This window comes from Suricata suricatta, chromosome 17 (genome assembly GCF_006229205.1).
Source record: "Suricata suricatta isolate VVHF042 chromosome 17, meerkat_22Aug2017_6uvM2_HiC, whole genome shotgun sequence".
Lineage (NCBI taxonomy): Eukaryota > Metazoa > Chordata > Mammalia > Carnivora > Herpestidae > Suricata > Suricata suricatta.
The window spans coordinates 57,632,025-57,648,498 of record NC_043716.1 but is presented as its reverse complement, the minus strand read 5'-3'; the positions used below and the strand labels follow the sequence as shown (position 1 = coordinate 57,648,498).

The window sequence follows — 16,474 nt, the reverse complement described above, 5'->3', positions numbered from 1 at the left end:
TTCGGAGACCCACTGGCAGCCTGCGGTGGACTCAGAGGCAGAAAGCCCGGCTCCCCCGCAGGCTTCAAACTGCCCAGCCCGACGGGGACACGGGAGTCACCCGGGTGCTTCTCTCCCTCTGACCCCCCCCCCCCACCCGGGGAGGAAGGAGACTGAGACGAATGGCCCGGTTCACAGTCAGCGTGTGTGCCTTCGCATCGAGGGGCCGGGAAGAGCCAAAGGGGGCTTGTGCAGGCCCCACTGAGCCCCGGGCTTCCCAGAGCTGCCGGCCAGTGCCAGCCGGTCCAGTGCCTTTGGCCTTGACGCCCCCCAAGAATTCACCTTTTCACCCAAAGCTTCTCCTTCAAGGAAGAGCATCTTCTGAGGGGTCACCTGCCCGCAGGACGTCGGCTCCCTGCTGCCCTTCCCCCAGAGCAGTGCCATGCGCTCTTGCTCAGAACCAGGATCCCGGGATTTAGGGGACACTGCGTGACCCCAGGGCGGCTCGGCCCGCACGAGGTCAGCCCCGAGCCGTGCGTCCACTGCAGGTAGCTTTATGGGAGCCCTGCGGGGACCTCCCCCTCCAGTGCCCAAGGACAGCGAAGGTCCCGTGGGGTGAAGGCCTCCGGGACGGCCACACGGCCCGGCCCCGCCGCCCGCCGCGGATGACCTCCCTTGGCAGGCTCTCTAGGGGCCCCTGGAGCCCTTGAGTGAGGTGAGGGCCATTTCTGGGTAGAAGGGTGGCTGTTGAAAATTCTCATCTCAGACACGTCCCCGGGCGCACCTTCACGTCCTGGGTCCATGGCGCAGCCCCCCCCCCCGCCCCCTACGGTGGCCCTGCCCCTGCCCCTGCCCCTGCCCAGCAGCCCTCACACAGCGGACAGCGTGTCTGCTCACAGCTCCAGTCTGCTGTTTCAACCTGTTGCTCAGAGCCCTCCAGTGGCTACTGCCATCTTTTTGTTTTTAATATTTATCCATTTGTGTGAGAGAGAGAGAGAGAATAAGCAGGGAGGGGCAGAGAGGGAGACACAGAATCTGAAGCAGCTCCAGGCTCTGAGCTGTCAGCACAGAGCCCAACGCAGGGCTCGAACCCACGAACTGCAGGATCATGACCTGAGCCAGTCGGACAGCGGCTCCTACCATCTTTAAGACAAAACCCCCAGTCCTGACCCTTGGCCTCAAAGCTCCAGCACGCAGGCCCTACACCTTCTGCCCTATGTCCTTCCGCCTGCTCTCCCCGGACCCTGGCAGACCAGGCCCCTTGCGACGGCTCCAACATGCCTCAGGGCCTTTGCACTTGCCAGGCCTTGGCTGAACTGCCCTCCCCAGGGCAGGCTGGCTCCCTCCCCCACCCCCGTCGGCCTCCAGGGCCTGCCCAGACTGCCCTGCGAGCCAGCCTCCACCAACCTCGCCGCCTGACCACGGTCACAGCCTTGTTGCTACCTGATGTTAAAGGCGCAGCACGCCCCCGGCGGAGGATGCGCGGCCAGGACTCCACTTCATCGCCTCCACAGCTCCAGCCTCCACAACAGGGTCAGCGAGTGTAGATCAGTGACAGCACCGACCCATCGGTGCACAACCAACCCTCCGCAAGAAGAGGCCCCCAGGCCCCCGGGGCGGAGAGGATCATGGGAAGAGCAGCGAAGCGCGCGGACCTGCGGGGCTCCAGTACCCTGTGCGGAGGCTGGTTCCGGGCACACTAGCGCCCGCATCTTGGAGGGGGTATTGGGGACACCAGGCTGTGTCCTCGGCTCCTGGCCCACAGCTCCTATTGGCATCGTTTGCTCCGCCCAGAATAGGGCGGGCACAGAGGGGGCCGGCGGTGGAGGAGCCCACCCTCCGGTCCTGGGCCGCTTCTCAGCAGGGACCGGCTGCACTGAAGTCCACGGATGGTTTTTGTCCCCGGTTCCTGGGAGGGAACCTCTAAAGCCGGGCAGCCCCCGGGTCGGGAGTGTCCTGCGCTCCTCTCACGCCTGAGTGCACCGAGCTGAGCGGCTCCGTGGGTCCGGAGACAGGGGACGCCCCCTCAGGGGAGAGACCGGGGCAGGGGACAGAGTCCAGTCCTGTGGCCTCTGATGCAACAGGACTCGAGTAAAACTCCAGGCACTCCCAGCTCGGGCCGCTCGGGGGGCGCACGCGCAGGTGCGGGGAGGGTGGGCGTCCTGCCCCTGCGGGGGGAGGGCGGCCTCGTCAGTCATCATGGACACCCAACCGCGAGGGCAGCTCTGCGGCTCTGGGAGCCAGCCTAGCAGACTACAGCGCTGAGGGCCCTGGGGATTTGCAGCTGCTCCGTCAGAGGTTCGAGGCCCCCAGGACTTGAGCCTCGGAGCCGGGGCGGCCTCGACGGGACGGCCCTGAGCCTGCCGGGCGGTCTTCCGCTAACCCGATGGCCCTGGGGTCTGCGGGGGGGGGGGGAGACCCTGATCCAGCCGCAATGCCCCGGAGCCTCGTGGGGGCACCAGCGCCGCCGGCGGGGCTGCAGGAGAGTGTGGGCAGGGGCAGGTCACCCCAACCTCCGCCTCCGCGAAGCGTTCACGCGTGACACCAGACAGCGGACGCTACGACCATCCACCTTCCTTCCTGGGGTTAGAACGGCGGCCAGGCCGACGGACCTCAGGTCACAGAGAGCAGGCACTGGTGCCAGTCTGAGCCAGCACGTTCCCGGGGGTCTGCCCCAGTGCCCCTCCTGCGCCCCGAGGCCACGGAAGTAGGAGCCAAGTCCCCACCCGGCGGTCCTTCGTGTCTCCAAGGTGTTTCTCCATCACCAACGCAACCTCCCCCGAGCCCTGGCGCGGCCTTACCTGGTAGTGGTGGGCGAGGTCTGCTCTGCCCCCCTCCTCGTGGGGCTCCTTCTGGAACGTTCTGCAGCGGGGAGGCTGCTGGGAGATACGGAGTATCAGCAGGAAGAGCTTCAGGTTCTCAGAGACAGATTCTCAACCTGAAGGAAAAGAAAAGACAGAGATGTAAATGCCTTCGAAGCAAACATCTTCTTTTTGACGTAAAAGGAACGTGGGTCTCCCTAAACAAGGGAAGGGGGGGGCTTCCAGGCCACCTGAGGCCGCACCCCTGGGGCAGCGGGAGGAACCTGTCGGAAAGCACAGCGTTAGGACCCTACGGCCGACGGGCAGGGGCTGCCCCTGCTGCTGGTCAGCCCTCCCGCTGCGCTGACCCCTAGACGCTGTTGGCCTCGCTCCCGACCGCACCCCCAGCGCCGCCACATCCGGCCGCGCCCACCCCTCACGTCCTGCCTCACCCAGTGCAGGGTCCAGGGCCCATCGCCGCTGTCGGCTCTGAAACTCCCCCTCCCTCTCTTTTTATTTATTTGTTTTTTTTTTGTTTTTTTTTTTGAGAGACAGAGAGAGACAGCGCGAGCAGGGGAGGGTCAGAGAGAGAGGGAGACACAGCATCCGAAGCAGCTCCAGCCCCGAGCTGTCAGCACAGAGCCCGACGCGGGGCTCAAACCCACGAACCGTGAGATCATGACCTGAGCTGAAGTCGGACGCTTACTCGACGGAACCACCCAGGCGCCCCTCCCTCTCTTTTTAAAAGATTCCTTGGGTGATGCCACTCTCCAGCCGGGTCCTATGTCACTGGGAGGAGGCACCCAGAGCTGCCACAGGTTTGGGAACCCTGAGGCTGACATGACTGGGGGGGGGGGGGGCGGGGATTGTCTCAGATGACAAAGCAGAAATACGCCGCAGGGTCTCCCCCGGGCAGAGGGGTTCACAGCCTCCCGGTGAACCTCCCTGTGCCCACGGGACCCCAGGCAGAGCCAGCACCTCCTGCAGCCCCGGGCCTCCCGCTGTCCGCACACACGAGCGCGCCTCCCCCTGCATGTCTCCCCCTGCGCGTCTCCCCCTGCACGTCTCCCCCTGCACGTCTCCCCCTGCACGCCGGGTGCCTAGGAAACTGCACGGCTTGCCCCTCCCGGCCCGGGGACCCCCGACACCCCATCAAAGATGACAGCCGTCCCCTCCTCCTTCACCCCTGCGCTTCCCCCAGGACTCCGCACAGATGCATCGCCCTGGAATGCGAGCGCCCCGAGGGCAAGAACTTGGGACCCCGGAGCCAGAGCCGTGCCAGAGCTCACTCACTATCTGTCACATGGATGAATGAGTGAATGAGCCCCCCTCTCACTACCCCCTCCCCGCCCCGTGCACACGTCAGGCTTCTGCAGAACAGGGTCCACTCTCACTCCCTGGAGCCCGAGGTGCCAAGAAACTCAAGGGGCGCGCTGGCTGCTGTTTCGGGGGTGCACCTGGGCCTTGAAAGTCCTTTCTTTGCTTAATTCGCTCCAACCCCGTGTGTGTGCCATCGGCAGGTAAGACAGAACCTCTGTGGACATCCTCTCCGGCGGGCCCCGAGAGACCAGCCCGGGGGCAGAGTCCTGGGTCTGGTTGGCCGGGCGGTGCCCACCCCACCCCCCGACCGGCCCGCCTTGGCGGAGAGCCTCCCACCGGCTTGTCCCCAGAAGCCCCACGGCAGAGCTTTAAGAAAGAAAGGCCATCCAGTGTGTTTCTTTTCCTAAAATCCAGTTGCTTAAAAGAGAACCACCCACACCCCCAGGGGTGGCCAGCCTCCCAGAGCGCTGCCCTCCGCAGAGAGACGCCCGGGACCACGCGGCGCGGTGACCAGCCACACCACGCACGGCGCTGGGAGCCGGGCCTCGGGGAGGGCGGAACACAGCCCTGAGCTCTGTGAGGCCTTCTTCCAGTGGGAAAAGCAAGTGTGTGGTCTGTGGTGGGTCAGTGCCAAATGCAGGGAGAGAGACGGCTGGGGGCAGGGCCCTGGAGAAGAGAAGCCGGTGGACGGCAAGGGGCCCCGGGTCGCGGGGGCTCCCGGCGGTGACGCTAGCTGGGGAGGGGGGAGGGCAGGGAGGGGGGCTCCTCTTAGCACCAAATGCCTGGTTCTCAGCAGCGGGCACGGAGGGCGAGGGCTGGACCTCGTTCCGCACCAGACCCGCTGGAAAGGGGCCACACTGTCCCTGGCAGGGAGACCCAAGAAGGAAAGGTGGGACGTGACAAGGGACAGGGAGCAAAGACAGGGAGGGGAGGGGGCCGTACAGGAACCGGAGAGACCCCACACCCCCGGGCCCCACACTGACGGTTACGTACAATTCCTGAATCTGGGCCACCTCCTCCAGGGTGATGCCTCACCCCAGCCCCCGCCCCTGCACCCCCACCGGGACCTCGCAGGCCGGGAGAGGAGAAGCCGCTTCACGTTGCTGGGCTGTGGGCCCACGGAGCCTGGACCCGGGTGGGGACGAACAGCCCGCTGTCCCCCCCGGCGAGCGGCCCGGCCTCGGCCTCACCACTGGTGCAGCTGCCCTTTGTTTCCTAAACAGGCCACCATGTAGCAGCTTGTCCCTGATTGCAACTCACGGTCCCCCCTGCTCTGCGGGACAGACACCTCCATCGGCCACAGCACAGGACCTGGGACCTGGGGCCCCGGCCCCCGGGGTTTTCAGGGCCACAGGGCCACCCCAGTGTGCTGCCCTGGCTTCCCAGCTGCCAGGGGGAGGGACTGGCCCCACTTCCTTCTTCACAGGACAGACGAAGATAAGAGACAAAAGGTTGAGCGAGTGAGTCCCCACAGAGCCTCTCGAGGCCCCGAGGCCGGCTCTGGGAAAAGAGAGGAAACGGAGGCCAGAGTCCTGTGGGGTTCACAGTGGGGGAGGTCCTGGCCTGTCCAGCTGAAGCCCAGGGTCCAGGCCACATGTTGTCCCTAGTCCAGTGGGGGAGAGAGCTGCGTCTTCCTCCTCCTCGGAACCACATTCATTGTGCCCCACTGCTGGCCAAGCACGGTGCCAGGTGCCCGTGGCTCCAGCCTTTGCCAATAGCCCGGGGGCCAGAGGCAGGCAGGGACCCTTCAACGGCGGACCATCAATGTCAACATCTCTGTGTCTCCTGCTGAGGAGTGGGGGGGCTCTGAGGCACCCACACCCCAGAACCCCAGGGTCAGGACTCTCTCCTGTCCCCTCAACCTACTTCTTCTGAATTCCATCCCCTTGCTTCTGTTAGGGAAGCCCTCAAAATTAATTTGGAGGTGGACAGAGGCTTAAGTTTCCCAGGAAGGCTGGACACAGGTGGTCGGGGCCCCAGAAGGACGTGACACTGGAGGAGGGCCCCGGAGCTGTAACATACCAGGTGTGGTCCTCCCAAGGGTAAGGGCAAGGACAGGGAGTTGGCTGGGAAGGCTCAGTCTCAGGAAGATCTGTCCAGCCATTCCCACCCCTCCCCCACCTCTACCACCAGTTAAAGTCTCCTGAGTGGCCTGCCCAGCTCCTAGCTCTCCTCCCAAGGGGGCAGAAGGCTGGTGCTGCCTTTGGTGCCCTGGCCCCAAATGGCCTCCTGTCAGGATTCTTGCCATTAGGGAGAAAAAGACGGAAAAATAACACTGGCACTTCTAAAAAGTATCTTCTGCAAAAATAAGCCACCACACAAATAGGCAGTGGCCCCAGCAGGGGTTCCTGCTACAAGAGACTGTGGGTGATAAGGTCCTCTGGCCACCCCACAAGCACCAGTCCTGTGAGTACTGGGTAGTCAGCCCTTCCATCCCCCTCTGAGGGCCCCGGTCCTCTGCAAACTCTGGGGCTGGACTGTGTCAGTCCAGAAGGGATGGGAAAGGAAGGGAGGGAACCTGGCCAGATCATCATCATCACCGTCACCTTCGTCACCACCACCACCACCATCACCACCACCACCACCATCATCATCCTCACCATCCTCACCATCATCACCACCATCATCACCATCACCATCATCACCATCACCATCATCATCATCATCATCATCATCACCATCATCATCACCATCACCATCACCATCATCATCATCATCACCATCACCATCACCACCATCATCATCATCACCATCACCATCATCATCACCACCACCATCACCATCACCACCACCATCATCACCATGATCCTCCTCCTCACAATCGCCACCATCACCGTCATGATCTAGGACTAAACATGGCCCCACGAGGACAATCCAAGGTTGTCTTTCTCAGCACCACACGCCCTGCCCGGCACCGTGCTGCCACAGAGCAGGTGCTTGTCAGATGAACAATGAAGGGAAGGGGGAGCCAAGTCTGTGAGCCGCGTGCAGCTGACGAATGTTTTCTGTGAAGTCCCCAAACCAACAAGTGGAAGTGACTGCCACTCCCTCGGGCGAGTCAGCAGGACAGTCTGATACCCAGAGGTGGGGGTGGGTGGCCACGCCTTCTCTCTCCGCCTGGGAGCAGCTGAGCCCACCAGAGACCCCTCACACTTAGCGCCCCCATGTGGAGAGGGGCCCAGCCGCAAAGCATCCATTCTGGCTTGTTTCCCACATCCAACCCCAAAGACAGAGCCTCACCTGCACTTGGGGACCCCCAGGCGGGCTGGGGATGGCAACAGTCCTTTCTAACTAGGGTCATCTGGGGAAGTGACTTTATGCATAGGACTCAAGGTGAGGAACACAGACTTGTCATTTGACGTCCCCTCCCTGAGCCTGCTCCTGGTACGTGGGCCTCGTCTGGGCAGATGCGGCCCTGCAAGTCCAGGGCTTGACCTCAGAGCCGCTCCTCACCTGCGTGGGCACCTTGGGACGAGGCACAGACCGCCTGGCCTTCCGAGCCAGCCCACACCTTCCCTGGGAGCCGCTGGGCTCCAGGGCGGGCGCAGGCAGGGCTTGGAGCACGTTCTCCGAGGCCCCCCACACGCAGGCTGTGACGGAGGACAGCCTGGACATCCCTGACCCTTTCCTCCGTGGACCCGCGGGAGGAGCCCACCACGTCCTGGCCTGCACAGGCGGTTTTATCCGCTGTGACGAAGATACCAGTCACCCCAGAGACGCACCGGCACTCTTGTCCCACGTCCCAGCGAGGCTCAGGGAATGGCGTCTGCAGATCCCAGGGGACCCCACTTGCCCACCCTAGGACGCGGCCTTTCTCGCCCAACCACACCTTTGCTGGCTCGTTTCATTTCCATGGGCCAGTTCCGCCTGGCAGGAAGGAAAGGAAGCCCAGAGGAACCCCAGGGATTTGCCAGAGAAACAGGAAACAGGCTGGTGGTCCCCAGAGGCAGGTGGCCCGGTCAACGGTGCACGCTGGTCCCCGCCCGCTGAGCCCCACATGGCGCGCGACCGTGCTCCGCCAGGCCGGGTCCTGCACGCAGACGTCCCCGAGGGAGATCTCAACACCTGTCATCACGAGAACGCACGCGTGTGCATGTGTGAGGGGCGTCACCGTCCGTACGCACAGCGAACCATCAGGCTGCACACCGTAAGCTCAAGCAAAGTTGCGCATCCGCGGGACTCCGCTGAAACATGGCAAGTTCAAGGGAACGGCAAAGGATTTGGTGTTCGTTTAAAAAAAACACGCAGACATCCAAGCCCATCAGAGCCGCCTGTCCCGCCGACCGCGGACACCTGGCCAGGCACCGGGCGCTGTGCGGCCCGCAGGCCTCACGTCCCCTTGAAGCCCTCCCCTCGCTGAGCGCCCGCGCCCCTTCTCCGGGGTCCCTCCCCGGTCTGACCGCTCCGTCCTCTCTCCCCTCCCGACCCCTCAGGCTCCGCTTCTCTCAGAGCCTCACGCAAGACTCCGCGGAGAAAGGAAACCTCGGGTGTCTTTGACGGGGAGACCATCTTGTAGCACCTTGTCCCGTCGTGAAGATGACGGTGACACAGACTACTCGGGATAAAGGAGGCCCCTCCCTCCGTTTTTAAACCAGAAACCAGCCGGGGGCGCCTGGGTGGCTCCGTCGGTTGAGCCTCCGGCTTCGGCTCAGGTCAGATCTCGCGGTCGTGGGTTCAAGCCCCGCGTCAGGCTCCGTGCTGACAACTAGCTCAGAGCCTGGAGCCTGCTTCCGGTTCTGTGTCTCCCTCTCTCTCTGCCCCTCCCCCTCTCATGCTCTGTCTCTCTCTGTATCAAAAATAAATAAAACATTAAAATAAATAAATAAAAAATAAACCAGAAACCAGCTTCCTGCCTGACACCCCTCACGCCTTATGAAATCCCGTCTCTGGCCAAATAATAATAATAATCATCATCTGGGTTTTATTTTCCTGGCATCCAGTGGGAGTCTGTGACAATTTTACTGTAGCTGCACTTTCTCCTTAATAACACAGCGCACCTTTAGGTATTGTTGAAATGTTACATTATTCCCCGTATCCAACGGGAGTGAGAAGGCCCTTATGTAATTTATGTGTCCTCCGGCTCTGTGTTTAAAGCTTGCCAAGTGGAGGGGTGTAATTTGGGAAGCAATTTTCCCCAAGGTCGGGGAAAGCAGTTTCTGGAGGGAAGGCTGGGGGCTGTGTGACCCTCGTGACAGTAGGGCTGAAACTGGGGGCCCAGAAACCCCGACAAGAGGCGGGGCCCCGGAGCCCAGGCCGGAAGTGCTCCCGAAAGGCAACAGAACTCCGGCCACTGCGCCGCTGGGTTGCCGGCCACCTCGTGCGGAGACCTCGGCCAGGGCACGGTCCGAGTGTTCACAGGCTCCCCCGTGCGTGTCCCCGACTCCCTCGCCCAACCAGCCTGGCGGCACGTGCCCAGGGACCAATGACCAAGACCGAGACTCCTGCTCCAGACGCCCAGGGACCTCCGGCCGGCCGGTTCCTGCGATCAGCCTTCCCCGAAGCATCATTCCGGTGCCGAAATGGGGACACTGAGTCCTCCTTCGACAGATGCTGGGGACAGAGATGGCAGCACCTCATGGTCCTGTCCCCCGAGGGGACTGCTGTGCAGGAGGGACAAGAAATCCCAGCAGAGGTGGGATAAGGGCTCGCGCGCCACAGGGCGGACTCCCGGATGCTTCTAGAACAGTGCCTGGCACAGAGCAGGTGCTCAGTAAACACATCCAGATAAAACATCAGTGACCGACGCAAAGGGTGTGCGGAAACCTCAGCTGGTAGAGGCCCCTCGCTCGTCCTGGGTGGGCAGCCTTGCTTCCCGGAGCAGGTGGCCCACCCTGGAGGGGGTCTTAAAGACTGGGGAGCAGAGCAGGCGGCCCAGCGGGTAGGGACCCACGTGACGGGCACAGGGAGATGTCTTCCGGGTCTGGGACTGGACGACCCAGAAGATGAGACCATCCGTGTAAGTCAGAATCCAGATCAGGAAGCACCTTGAACACGAAGCCAAGGACTTTCAACGGCCACTTGAAGAATTTTAAGCAGGAAACGATGCAGATTTGTGTCTTAAGATCTGTGTCTCTCTGGTGCTTGAGCGGACGGAGTGGAGGGCGTGAAAACCGGGGTGGAAAGCTCAGTCTGGGGCCTGCCGCTGGCGAGCAAGTGAGAACCTGAGCCTCACACGCGGGGGACGGAGGAGACCAGAGAGGGTGGTGGGCGGGACTCGGGGCTTCAGCGGGGCTGACACACATGCAGACCCCATGTTATTCTTGACAGGCCGGTATATGTTAACAAGCACATAAACGGTTCCCCCAGGCTTGTGGGGTCGGGTTCAGATCTGGAGGTGCTGGGTTTGAAGAGCCCCTGGGACATCTCGGGGAGGGGCTGGTGGCTGGCAGGTGGCTGGGTGCCAGGATGGAAGGCTTAGGAGAGTCTTGTCTGCTTTGGGGATGTGGCACCAGGCTCCAGGATGGCCCCTACGGTCCCCACCGTCCCCAGCCTCAGGCCGGCGCTGGGCGCAGCAACAGAGGTCATGGCCCCCCAGTTCTGAGATCACGTCAGAAGTGACGTCACCCGCTCTTGTGCTGTCTGACTGGCATGATGTGGGGACCCTCGAGCGGCCACATGGAGGGACCCGCAGAGTGGGAACCGGGCCTCCCTCCGGCAGCCTGCATGCCGATCCAGACCCCCTGAGAGACCCCGAGCAAAAGACCTTAGCTACAGACACTCCCGGGCTCCTGAGCCCCCAAAACTGTGGGCCAAGAAGTGACTGCTGTTTGAAGCCACGGAAGTTTGGTATGACCGTCAGATCAACAGCACCTAACGCAGGGGCCACCACAAATAACGATGCGGACGGTGGTCAGAGGCCAGGGCGTGGACAGAGACACCTGTGAGAAGACAGGGTGGGCGCAGAGGACAGGTGAGGAGGGGCAGACCCGGGACGCCCCGGGAGGCAAGGATGGGGTGCGGGAGGCCTGTGCAGAGGAGCAAGGGGCTCCACGGGGGAGGGAGACAGGTTTTGGGAACCGCAGAAAAACCGAGGAAGGGCTGGTGTCCAGCAGGGACCAGATTTCTTTTTTTCTTTAGTTTATTTTTATTTTTGAGACAGAGGACAAGTGGGGGAGGGGCAGAGAGAGAGGGAGACACAGAATCTGAAGCAGCTCCAGGCTCTGAGCCATCAGCACAGAGCCTGACATGGGGCTCGAACCCACGAACCATGAGATCATGACCTGAGCCGAAGCCAGACACTCAACCAACTGAGCCCCCCCGGCGCCCCAGATTTCTAAGGGACCCAGTGGTCCCCTGTCCCCCAAGGGAGCCCTTCTCCCTCGCTGCTTCCTTGTGAGGCCCCACCCCAGCTCCTCGCCTGGCCTCCAGGGGAGCCACCCCCAGGGAGAGGCCTCAGCCACAGCCTCCGAGGGCAGGGAAACGTGTGTCTGCTCACCGCTGCGACCCAGTGCCCGACACACGAGGCCCTCAAACGTGTGTTGGAGAAATTATTGAGTGAATGAAGACACGAGTAGAAAGAGCAAAACCCTGGGTCTCATCGAGTGGCCTGTGACCCGGTAGACACACTGTCCCTTCCCACGGCCCCTTCACAGCCCTCAGCCTTGGCTGGGAGGGGGGGAGAGGGGAGGGAAGCGCAAAGACCCCGAGGGTGACCCAGACAGGCTCTCCTAGCCCTTGTCAACAAACACAGGGAGGCAGAGAGGTGCCGGGGGAGGTGGGGGCAGGGTGCATGGCCCTCAGCAGTTGAGAGTCTCCTGGGGAAGTGGGCAGCCGGGTGGAGATGGCTAAGGGGTGAGCCCTGCACCTTGTGCCCCTACCCGAGAGACCCTGGGCTCACCCATGAGGGGGCCACGCCTGCCACACAGGCGGTGGCGGGCCACCTTTGGCTCCTCACCTGCAGAGCACTCCGGGCTGGGCAGGAGCACGGCTGTGCATTGCCGTGATCTAAACAGATAATTACAATACACTCCAGCAGCCGCTGTGGCCACAGGGAGGGTGTGGCGAGCCGTCAGAAGGCAGGAGCAGCCGAGTGGCAGTTGGAAGGAGGGGCTCAGACCGGGTGCCTGGCCGGCTGAGGACAGGTGGCAAGAGAGAGCCGGTGGCCCCGGCCTGAAGGCCTGAAGGCTGACCAAGGGGTTGGTCTTACACTGCCTGCCGGCAGGCGGATTCTCACAGACAGCCAGAGGGCAGGCGGACAGGAGGGGGAGAGCCTGACGCAGACCCCCCATAACCCTCCTCCCTCGGCCCTGGCTGTGTGCCCGGGAAACCTCCGCACAGCCCCGCGCCCAGGACAGGCTCGCAGCCCAGCCTCCGCACACCCCATCCCCGCGGGACCCTTACAGGCCAGGGACCCGGCTCAGGGCAGGCCCAAGGAGAGGAAGTCACCAAGGTCAAGGTCAAGGTGGGGCTCCGAGGACAAGGGCTGACACGGGAGGCCTTAGGAAGCTACCTAGAAGGTGGGGCGGGAGGGAAGCGTGGGGGTGGGGCACGGGTGGGGGAGGGGCGGGCTCCCGGCAGCCTGGGCCGGGCAGATAGCAGAGCAGGGAGATCAGAGGCTGTCCCTGCTTATCTCCCCGCCGCCAGGTGTGTGCGCACCGGAAGCGCGGCGTCCGGCAATAGGATTTTGATGCTGAACAGCCGGAGTTTTCTCTGGGACTGGCTCTGCGTCACTAATGGAAGGAATCGAGACCTTAATAGGATTCTAACTTATAGGCGGCGCAGAGAAATGGGGAGGGCAGGACAGAGGCTCCTGGACGCCCTCCCTGGGAGCAGGAGGCCAGGCGGCCTGGCAGGGCTGTCACATGGGGCGCCTGCAGGGCTGGGAGGAGGGGGGCGTTCTGGGTGGGCCTCGCTGGCTCTGGGTCAAGACAGCAGGGCACCTGGGTGGAGACCTCAGCTCTTTGTTGCAGGAACGGGGCTCTTTGGGGCCTGGGGTCCCAGCTCTGGCCCCGAGGCCTCCATCCGGCTGCGCACACAGACGCAGCGGTCAGGCAAGGTTTTCGGATGTTCTGTTCGGAGGCCGCACCTCCCTCTCTGGGCACAGCGCACACGGCCTGAGCCCGGGAGAAGAACTTGAATCAGCAGCGTAAACTTGAATCAGCAACATGCTTTAAAAATGTATTCTGCCCGGGGCGCCTGGGTGGCTCAGTCGGTTAAGTGTCCGACTTCAGCTCAGGTCATGATCTCACGGTTCGTGGGTTCGAGCCCTGCATCGGGCTCCGTGCTGACCGCTCAGAGCCTGGAGCTGCTTTGGATTCTGTGTCTCCCTCTCTCTCTGCACCCCCCCCCCTTCCCGCTCATTCTGTCCGCCTGTCTCTCTCAAAAATAAACAAACGTTAAAAATATCCATACATATATCTGCTGGGTGCTGTGACCTTGGCGTCTCACGGCCGTCCCGAGGGGATTCCCCGAGGCCTCTGCCCTGGGAGAATCCTAGCCACCAGGAGAACCCTGCCCTGGTGTGGCCATCGGCCCTCACTGTCCCCACCTGCCCTGAGCACAGGAGGCAGCAAGAGGGATGGAGGCAGAAAGAGTGCAGGGATCTCTGGGCAGCACACACATCAAGCCCCTGCCCAGGACCAGGCGCCGCACGTCCCTCTTTCCTGGCCACCTGGGCCCCAGCCGTGCCCCACCTCGAGGCCTGTCTGCCTGGCGGGTCTGGGTCTTCTCGAGAGCAGTGCCTGTCACGTAAGACGGCGCGTCTTCCTGGGTGAGCTGCGTGGAGGCAGAGGAATGCGCAGGGACCTTCCCAGCCCTCTCCCTGCGCTGGACCGTCTCCCGGCTGCCTGTCCCTTTGCTGGGCTGTCCCCAGCAGGCTGTCCGCTCAGAGGCGCTGGGTCCTCAGGGTCCGCACCGGCCGAGCCCATCCCCAGGGTCCTCATAAGCCGGAGCCTACGCCTTCCTTCACCTCCCTGCACGGCATCGGCATCATCATGCTCAGGGGCTTCCGCGCCCTAGAGCGAGGAACCTTCTGGAGCTGTGGGCATGTTCCACGTCCAAGCAGGTGAGGCTCCTTTGGGTGCAGACGTTTGTCAAGACTGCGTGGACTGTGCGGAGACCCACACATCTCACAATATGTAAATTACTCTCCATTTTTCAGTTAAAAAAAATCACTTCCTGGGCCGATAGTACATCTTGAGTCAAAGCCACTCTCAGCCGCTAAGGCTCTGACGGGCTGCAGAGTCCTCGAGCTGGCCAGACACAGAGGCCGGATCAAGACGTCTGGGCGGAGGCGAGCATCAGTGTAAGGATACGACACGTGTCCCAGGCCCGGGCTGAGACACCTGCCCCGGGGGGCTTCCGGCGACAGCCAGCCGCGTGCCACCACAGCCTCCGGCAGGGCCTTTGCGTGTCCATTCGCTTGCGGTAAGAAGAGGAAGGGAGGAAACACAAGACAGGATGGTGCCCGCATCCCAGACCCCGTGCCGGCGGCCTTGCACTTGTGGGGCAGGGACCAGAGTCCACGACAGGCCTGCCCTGGTTAGGACCGGGTAGGCAGGGGGCGGTGGTGGTGAACCCCATGGGTGGGGCACACATAGCAGCAGGGGTAGGCGTGGCCGTCGGGGTTGCCCCTCCCCTCTGGAGCACCCTGGCCACAGCAGAGTCTGGCCAAGACCTCCCCAGGTCAAGAGAGGCTGCTCCTGCCTACAGGCCCCCCATCCAGCTCTGGCAGCAGGTGGGCCCTGATCTTGACTGGCCTCCCTGGAAGCAGTGGACAGTAAGGTCAATGCACAGGAGGGCCCAGCAGACTCACGGCCGGAGCTGCAGTCGATGCTGAGGCCCAGACAGGAGCGGAGGGAGAGAGGCAGGATGGGGGAGCACGGGCCACTGAGGCCGCTTCCTTGCTCCTGACCTGCTGCTTTCGCAAGGGACTCTTCCGCCCACGTCCTGCCCTGGCGTCTCGGTGGGGACACAGACCAAGGTCTGGACTTTCGACACCAGCCTCGGCCAACTTGGGCCCTGCCGTGGCCCCCGGTCTGCTCTCCCTGAGTGACCCTGGCCAGGAAATCTGCCTTCCCGGGGCCTGATTTTCCTGCTGAGGTCCTTTGGGTGCCATTCTTATGACCCAGTGGATGAGTTCTGGCTCGTGGAGAGCTCCACGCGGAAGGGAAGGCCTCCCAGGAGAAGCACGGGGTGGTGAAACCAGAGCACGTGAGCAAGAAGCTAAGGTCCCTGGAGACATGGCTTTATTTGTCTACCTGTCCATCTGGCCATCTGCCGTCCATCCGTCTGTCTGTTCCTCCATCTGCCTATTGAGCCATTCACCATCTACCCACCCACCCACCCATCCGCTCATCATCCATCCATCTTTCCATCCACCCACCTCTCCATCCACTCATCCATCCACAAAATAAGCCCAGTGAGGGGAAGAAAGGCCCGGAACGGGAGCAGGGGCAGGCAGGCGGCACCGCCAAGACTGGGGGAGGGGTGTCTTTGATCTGGGCTTGGACGTCACATGAACCTGGAAGGAAATGCTGCCGGCCCTGTCATTGTCGCTGAGCAACTTCCTTAACCTTCCCCAACCTCAGTTTGCCTGCCGATGGAGTGGATCACGACTTTATCAGATTACTATAAACACAAGTAAGACTGTGCAGACAGAACGCGCAGCTGAGTGACCGGCCCACGGCAAGCGCTAAACACGACGCCGCCACCACGCCCAGCCGCAGCGGCTCCAGCCAGCCCTCCTCACCAAGGCGGTGGCACACGTGAACGAGACCCTGGTCCTCCCTGGCATCATGCCCTTTGCCACGTGGCTACAACTGTTTCCTTCTAAAGAGACAAAGTCTCTTTTTCAGCCTACATTAATGTGACTTATTTGACCAAAGGATGAGGCTGAAAAATGGTGAGCCATTTCTAACCTTAGTCCAGAAGACGACGTGCATGTTTTCACTCATTCTCTTGTGCCTCTACCATCACCGTGGCTGGGGCCCTGGTCCCGGATGGGCTGGAGGGCACACGCAGCAGGGATGCCCCTTCCACCAGCCTAGAGCAGAACCACTAAGTCCCGCTGCTGACTCCCCATGGACCCACAGGCTTATGAAACACAAAAGGAAATGGCTGGTGTTTGGAGCAACTGATTTGGGAGTGGTTTGTTACGCAGCCATAGCTAACTGATACACCTCCCCCACTTCAACTTCCTCACCCCCTTCTCCTTTCTCTGTTCCAAAAGGCATCACGTGACTTCTAGTTCTCCTTCCCCTACAATCAGAGGAGAGACCCCTGCAGGCATCCACGTGAGGCCTCGACTCCCAGCTTGCAGCCCCTGCTTCCCCACTGGACTCAGGAAGTGGCATCACAGCTCACAGCCCAGGAGGAGGATGACTGTCATTCCCGGGAAGGGAAGGGCAGCCAGGCCGTCCTGTCTGTGGCCTGGC

General features: G+C 62.4%; 1 protein-coding gene across 1 annotated transcript in view; it reads right to left on the bottom strand.

The window, feature by feature from the left end:
* The window catches only part of RBFOX3 (RNA binding fox-1 homolog 3), a 328,800-nt gene that overhangs the window by 279,301 nt on the left and 33,025 nt on the right, over window positions 1-16,474 (bottom strand). The window contains exon 2 of the mRNA XM_029927129.1: window positions 2,781-2,917. The gene's annotated coding sequence lies outside the window, so the exon portion shown is untranslated. The remainder of the gene's footprint in view (window positions 1-2,780; window positions 2,918-16,474) is intronic.